Consider the following 8,476-nt stretch of genomic DNA (forward strand, 5'->3'; position numbering starts at 1 on the left):
GTAAAAAAAGATATAGTTGTTGTTGCTGTTGATGTGACGGTAATTGGGGTTATGACGGTGTAAGAGTAAATGAATATAATGTTATGTTCACATATGAAGAATTACCGCAGCTAGTTTGAGCTAATCGATCTGCCTGTTTACAAAGTCGGATTGAATTCGGGATTAGCCTCACTCAATTTTCTCTTTCTAAAAATTAAGAAAAGTTTTTACTACTTATACTCCTTTTTCTTAACAAGCAGCCATAACATAAGTGTATATTAATATTTACTAAATAGAGATAAGATAAGAGTTTATTAAGTAGAAAACGTTACAAAATTTATGTTATCGCACAATTTACAGAATATGATATAAATCTTAATTCTAAATATAAATAAATTTACTAAATATTTTTGTCGAAATACGTTTTGCAACTTCTTTTCTTACTTGAATATTTACTTTAGACGTTTCTAATTTGCAACAAAATTATCGTTAAAAGCAGAGTAGTCTCATCGAAGGAACAGTTTTGTATGATTAATCTACTTTTTAATGACGATGTCGGTTACCAAGCTCGAAACGCCCATAATAGGTCCGATGTAAGCCAACTTTAAGTGTGCATTCGAATTAAAATTTTGTAGTAAAATACATTGTTATAACCAGAGTTGCCGATTTGATCCAAAAGGATCACAATGATATGTTGTTCAACGAAATTTTCATGAAACTTTTATTTTTAGTTTAATAAAAATTATTCAACAAAATGTTTTTATTTTTGTATGGAGCTGTGTGGGCATAGTGAAACGTACTTTGTTTTCAAAAATTAAACTTTGCAAAAATGTATATTGCTAAGTTCCGCTTTACTAAAACAAGAGTGCAGATTCTTTTTTTCTTACATATATGGCAACTGTTGATGCTGGATAGCAATTAAAGTTGTAGAAAATGTTGAAAGCTTTTGAGGAGAAATAAATTTAATGTAAAATGCTTTAAATAAACTTTCGTATGATGCATATTTTCCTTAGAATTGCGATTGACTATCTCCAGTATTTAATGTGATTAATACAAATTGCCTCACCTTACCACAGCGAGCATAATCGGTTAAAACACTTATTTAATTTAGAAGAAAATTCTTCTAACTGATACCTAATTTAAAGCCAGCACAAACTACTTCTACACATTTTCCTATTTACCACTTTACTTTGCCTGCCTCTTCCACTTACCGTTGCCATCAGCTTTTGTTTACTGTCAAAGTGCAAAGAGAAAGAGCTGCTGATAGTCTCCTCATTCTTCCCAAAACGCCTCTAAGGCAGCATCCAGGCAGTCAACCAACAGTCAGCCACTCAACCATCCAACCCATCAAGCTACCAACAAACCAGCCACCATTCATCCAACTGCGAAAAACAAAAACTTGCATGCAAGCGAAACTGACGCGTCGACTCTGTCGCAAAGTATAAGCACATAAAGGTGCTGGGCGCCTCTACAACAACAACAACTGCACTCTAGCCACATTTCATAGTCAGCATATTCTCCGTACATGTGTAGTTTTTACTTAAATTGTATGTATATACATACATACACTGCGCCAAATAACTATAGCACTAGAACTTATTGACGGATTTTGACAGTTTATTTGTGTGTTATTTAATTGTTTTTGTTTATGAAAATATAGTTTATTCTAATACAAAAACCGCAACATCTGAGTTTCAAACTTTGTGTAAATTTAAAAAAACTAAGCAAAATGTCACCTATTTTTAATCAGAATTTTAAAAACAATTTTGAGTATGCCCATTTAGCCCATCAAGTTCTACTGTTGGTTTTACTTGTAGAATTTTTTTTCTTTTATTGATAACATTTTAAGAAATGTTCGACAAGAAAACACTCAACACGATGAGCGAAAAAAATTGTAAAAAAACAAATCGATTTTTGAGGCACTTGAAGCTTGCATTCTATTATATCAAAATTAAATGGGCTAAAACTATTTATGTACATACTGAAAGTATGAAATTTTGTCAACATTTTTTTATTTTTTATTTTTCTTTATATAAAGCTTGAAACCTGGATTTATACCCTATGATCAGAAAGTACCGGTACCAGCTCCTCTATCGACTGAAATCTCCTTCCACGAAGTGGTAATTTCAACTTGGGAAACAAAAAGAAGTCGCACGGGGTCATATCATTTGAATACGGTGCTTGCACGATGGTAATTACTTGGTGTTTGGTCAAATAATCCAGCACAATTTTCATCATTTAAAATCCAAGAATTGTTTGCCCACATTTCTTGCTGGCCATGCAGACACTAATGATCCGACGGCGCTAAAAAGTGACGGATGTGTGTCTTACAGTCCTACCAACGTAAGAAAAAAATACGGACCGGTTCCACGTGCGCGGTTCGTTTAAATTAAACATACCCGGTACTTTTTGATCATAGGGTATAGTTTTTGTAAAAGAATCAACTACATTTTTATAAAAACAAATATAAAAATTAAGTGAGAAACAAATAAATTATTAAAATGTGTCAATAAGTCTCTGTGTTATAGTTATTTAACGTAGTGTATATACAGTAGAAACTCGATACTTGTAACACAATTTTTTTTTTTTTTTTCATTGCGTACACGATACTTGCGACATTAGAAAATTTTTACCACGATACTTGTAACATTTTTTCTTTTGTCTTCCCCTTTTATTCTTTTAAAGTTGTATTTTCGAGAACAAAGCTCGGCGAAGTACCGTCGATATCATTAAGGTAATGACATTTTTTGAATTGAATCAGTGAATTAATTTAGGAGAAGTACTGTCTAATTCATTTGCTGACGAAATGACAGTTTTGCGTTAACTTTTGTATGCTGTGGTCTCATAGTCGCATATGGCATAGAGAAAATTTGCGCTGCTTACAATAAAAAAAAATAGCTGAACAAATGAAATGCGGGAATTTCCAGTAATGCATTAGCTAAACACTTTCACGTGCATAGAGCGACAATAACTCGTATTAAAAAAATGAACAAACTATACAGAAGTTTGTTACGCGAAGAATGGTTTCACAGAATATTTATTTCAGAGGTGTGTTCGTTTTTTGTATTTTTTTTTTTTGTTGAAATCAAAAATTGCTTAAATATGCACTGATAAAAAAGTTCCTTCGTACAAAAAATCTTCCGGAAAAAGCACGTCTTCTTATAGATAACACTCCCAAGAAGGCGCATCAAAGTACTACGAGGGCCAAATATCGGTAATGGGTGTTCCTTCAAACTGGACGTCTCTAATACAGCCCATGGATCAAAACGTTATAAGGCTTACTAAATTGAACTACAAAAAATCTCTCTTAAGACACGTTGTTGCTCGTGGAGAAACTATCGATGAGTCACTGCGAAATATCGACCTGAAAAATGCAATATGCTTGCCTTTTAGCTCGTTCATGGGATAATCTACTGCAACTTCATCGTTTCAAAAGCTGTTTGAAAAGGCGTCTGACTGGGATTGTGACGATACTCGTATCGTTCCTGTTTCAGAGTTACAATTACAGATAGTTGATGATGCATCTAATATTCAATTCATTGCAACTTTGCTTTGGCAAGTAGAACCATTGCTCCAAGTCTCCCAATTTGAAATCAAGCCATAGATTGTTGAACCTCACTTGGAACCCACAGCTTGAAATGAAGAATACTGTATTGAAGACGACAAAACAGTCCGTGAATGAACTAACGACGACGTAATGATAAACGCGAATAAAATTACGTCGGAGGTGGCAATATCAGCAGTCAATATTATACTACTGTGGGCAAAAAGTAAGGTGAATTTGGTTGTAAAATGAAAAATCTTTATTTATTCTTCTAAATCAATTTCGTCCCTTTCAAAATAATCCCCTCTTTCGTGAAATACATTTATGCTAACGATTTTTCCAATCCCCGAAACATGCCAAATAGTCCATTTCCGGTATAGCCATCAGCACCTTCTTCGATTCAGCTTTTATCTCCTCAATCGACTCGAAACGCGTTACCCGGAGTGGTCTCTTGAGTTTTGGGAATAGCCAGAAGTCACACGAAGCCAAATCAGGCGAATACGGTGGTTGCGGAACGATATGCGTGGAATTTTTGGCGAAATGGTCACGAAGAACGAGTGCAGTGTGAGACGGTGCATTATCGTGATGCAAAAACCAAGAGTTGTTGGCCCATAATTCTGGTCTTTTTAGACGAATTGCTTCACGTAAACGACGCATAACGCTCCAATAATATTCCTTATTAACAGTTTGGCCAGGTGGAAGGAATTCATAGTGCACCACACCACAAAAATCGAAAAAAACTGTCATCATGACCTTTATTTTTGAACGACTTTAACGTGCTCTTTTCGGTCTGGCCTCGCCTTTAGCACGATATTCGCTTGATTGATCGGTTGTTTCAGGGTCGTAAGCATAAATCCAAGTCTCATCTCCCGTAATGATGCATTTGAGCTTGTCCTGATAGTCTGAAAGCATTGTTTCACACACATCAATGCGACGACTTTTTTCCAAGAAATTGAGAGTTTTCGGTACCAAACGAGATTTGAGTTTTCGTAGGCCCAAATGGTCTTTCAAAATGGTTTTCACAGATCCTTCTGATATTCCGATCATATCAGTAAGGTCTTTAACAGTCAACCGACGATTTTTCAGCACTAACTCCTTCACTTTATTGACGTGTTGGTCATCTGTTGACGTCGATGGTCGCCCGGAGCGCTCCAAGTCATCAACACGTTCTCGACCCTCTTTGAAGTCTTTGTACCACTTATAAACATTTTTCTGCGACATGTTCGAATCACCAAATGCCTTCTTCAACATGCTAAACGTTTCCGCAGCCGAAATTTCATTCCGCAAACAAAATTTTATGGCACTTCTCTGCTCAATCAAATCAGACATTGTAAAAATCGAAAAATGCACTCTTGGTTGTTTGGTAAACACAAGCATAAATATATTACTGATAATGACATTCACGTGAAAGTTGGCCCAGATGTTATTAACAGTGCTGCCAACTCATGACAAAAATAACTAGAGCGAAGTTTGACAAATAAATTCACCTTACTTTTTGCCCACAGTAGTATATGGTTGGATTGGCAGTGAAAAACAATGCGTGCTCAAACGATGTTATGACCCTGCAGAGGCTCTGAAACAGTGTGGTACTGAACAAACTTGCATCGACCCCGGTTTTCATTGCGTGCAAGAAACGAGTTTCTACTGTAAATATATATGTACATACGTATGTAGGTATGCTTGCACACACATAATATATATATTAAAATTTACGTATTTTATCGTTGCGCACTTCAAAAGCTCCAACATCTCATCGCCAGGAAGTAATGAAGAAAAAAATCAATAATAAATATTAAAGCAGGTACAAGAGAATAAAAAAGCAGGGTATAGTATAAGTTTTGAAAAACATTGTGAAAAGTACACAACGGGGCCTGATTGAGTTAGTTACCTTTTATTACTGACGTAACGACTTGTTGTAACTGCTGCCGGTGTGGATAAACATTATTATTTAAAGTTGGGTATATGGGAGTACGAGTATGTATGTATACGCGTGTATGTGTACCTTTTAATCAACTTTTTGTGCGAGATATTTGCTAAGTAAGCATTTTTTATGCATACATGTTTTAGTAAGGGTATTAAATAATTGAATGCACAGAGTTTCATGACGCCACTTGAACGATGTTTAAATGGTATGATTTATAAAATGATGTGTATGTATGTATGTGCATCTAATATGCCATTTATAACATGAAAATACTTGAAGATAGAGGTTCATGGTCCTCATCAGTCTGGATGATATTCAGTAATTTTTCTTGTGAAATTTTTTATAATAACTCACAGGTCTATGTACAATAAGTAAGCCGCAATCGACGGATGCTCTGAAAGTCAGAATAATTAAGACCATTCCTCCAATTCAGGAACCTGTTGGATCCTTGCCACGATGCGAAGCCGCAGCGTTACTTGGCCAATGTTATTTTGCGCACGAAATACCTGTCATGCATTGACCTTTCAAATAAAATTAAAAATAATTTCGAACCGCAAAATGCAAAAAACGCAGTGCCACTGAAATCTAAAAGCCACTTTATTCTTCGAACTACCAAATTGCTGCATCAAATTCCTTAGGGTTTTGGGGCTTAACTTTTCGTCTTTAGCAGTCGTAAGAAAATAGTTGGGGGAATGTATCACAAGGCAAAGGTTTCTTTAAGAAAAAAAATGAAAACGAAATATTTCCTTGTGAATATTTTACAAAACTCAGTTTATATCTACATCCAAATGTGACATCCAATAGTGATCTAGAGCGAGAATAGAGCTCTTCCTCCTGTTCGTGTTGTAAGTCTTAAGAATTTCCATAAATGGAGGGACCTACAGTTTTAAGCCGTCGCGAAAGACAGATGTATTTTTATGAGGAGGTTTTTCATGGCATACACGCGGACGTTTGCCATTGCCCGCCGAGGTGCGACCGCCATTAGAAAAACGTTTACTATTGTTTGGTGTTTCATGCATGGGTTTCGAACTTACGCACTTCCAAATGGTATACATGCACCAACCTATTCGACTACGGTGGCCGCCGTAAATCTAAATCTTCCAATAGGATGTTTAAGTTTGCGCCACTTTGTACTTGAATTCATCAAGAGCCACGTATGTCCGTCAGCATCGACTAACTCGGGGCAGGCACTTGTGTTCACAAAAATAGCAGCGTGATACGGGTATATAAAAGAAAAAGTGTATGTGACAGTAATTTATGAATCGAATCCAAGTGTTCAAAACCGCCGAAGATTCCTATTCTCCCATTCCCACTTGTAGAATATCGTCTTCACTTTGAAAAATTAACGAGGCATTGAATCTTTGGCTATTTGGCCGCCCTGCGTAAACAATACTCTGAACTGTCATTCAGCCAACTAACAGACAGCTGTGGCCCGTGTATCAGCTACGCCAGTGGTCTGAAATTGGTTACACTTCGAGTGCCGGACGCTGTAGATTGGCCAGAGCATAACTTGCTACCGAATTAAATTACGTTTTACTTTTTGGCCTGTGATGAAAATCTATAAAGTGTTTTTATTTTATTTAATTCATTTACTCGATCTTTTTTATTTAACTTGCATATACTCCATAATTCAAAGCTTTAACATTGAATATTTCGATACCGGACCCCTTAGCTCCAATCTTCAAATTTTCCACGTTTTCCATTTCCTCACTGAGACTGAAATTTAAATATTATGACGGCTAAGTTGGCAATGAAATGTGTATTCATTTGCTACATCGCAGCTGATAACAACAAAGATCATAGACTATGAATGAGCTAAAAATCCAATAGCAACAACAACAACTGCAACAAGGAGAATGTTACAAAAACAAGCTACGTAAAAATCGCAACGGGCCACACTACAAAAATGAAAATAAAATCATAATAGTAGCAAATTGTAGAAGAGGGGCACAATAACTTTACAGCAGACGTAATACGAATCCAGAGTAGAAATCAGCAACAACACCAATAAACGGCGGAGCCATGTAGCACCAGCCCAACCGGCTCCAGTCAGTGAACCGAACAACTCACCAGGCAGTCAAGCACAGCGAACTAGCCGCCCATGGTGAAGGTTGGTGCCGCGGAAGAGGGTAAAAGGCAGCCAGCGACAGTTGAGGCTGAGTGTTGTCGACTGGAGATGTATTTCCTAGAATTTGCCGTGATTCAGCCACATTTGGTACTTCAAAAAACGTTGTGCGAGCTTTTGGTTGAGGCGGTTGCCCTTCTGTTCTTTCACTTTTTGTTTTTTTGCAATAGTTGCTGGCTCTATAATATTTAGTTGTTGAGTTCTTTTCGTTGCAGTTGCTATTATTATTTTTTTATTATTATTATTTTTTTTTTTTTTTGGTATAATATAGATGTAATGCCTGGCGTGCTGCGAATTCATTTCTGATTTGCATGAGGTATCTTTTTCAGCATATAATTTTTGTTTTTTACTATTTGTAAAGAAAACGCGAAAAAAACATATCAGACAGTTGCAGACACTCCAAATGGACAGTTGAGGCTACACAGACATTCGTAGCATAACCGTTATGTACAGCAAAGAGCAAATAGCTATAAAGCAAACTGTAAAGTATCTCGTAAATAAGATTTTCGAAAATTACCCCGTAGTAAAATCAACTGGTTCTGCACTACCTTCCCGCCAATTTGATGTGTAGTTGAAGTAGTTCGTCGTATTTATAATATTTTTATTTATTTATTTATATAAAATATAATTATAAACAATATAATATAATTACAGGGTGGGCCATATAGCGTTTTTGAACCACCTATTTTTTTGAGAATGGTAACACAAATGACATGTCAAATGTGTTCATAATTTACTTAAAGGTTTGACATTTACGAAATGGGACGCTATACGCTTGAACAAAATTGGGGAAATATTGAAAACCTATTTCCAAAGTGGTGAGTCTTCTTTTCTGATTTTCACATCGGTGGCTACGTCAATAAGCAAAATTGTCGGATTTGGGGCTCAGATAATCCACACGTTA

The sequence above is a fragment of the Anastrepha obliqua genome, chromosome 1 (assembly GCF_027943255.1).
Source record: "Anastrepha obliqua isolate idAnaObli1 chromosome 1, idAnaObli1_1.0, whole genome shotgun sequence".
NCBI classification, from domain to species: domain Eukaryota; kingdom Metazoa; phylum Arthropoda; class Insecta; order Diptera; family Tephritidae; genus Anastrepha; species Anastrepha obliqua.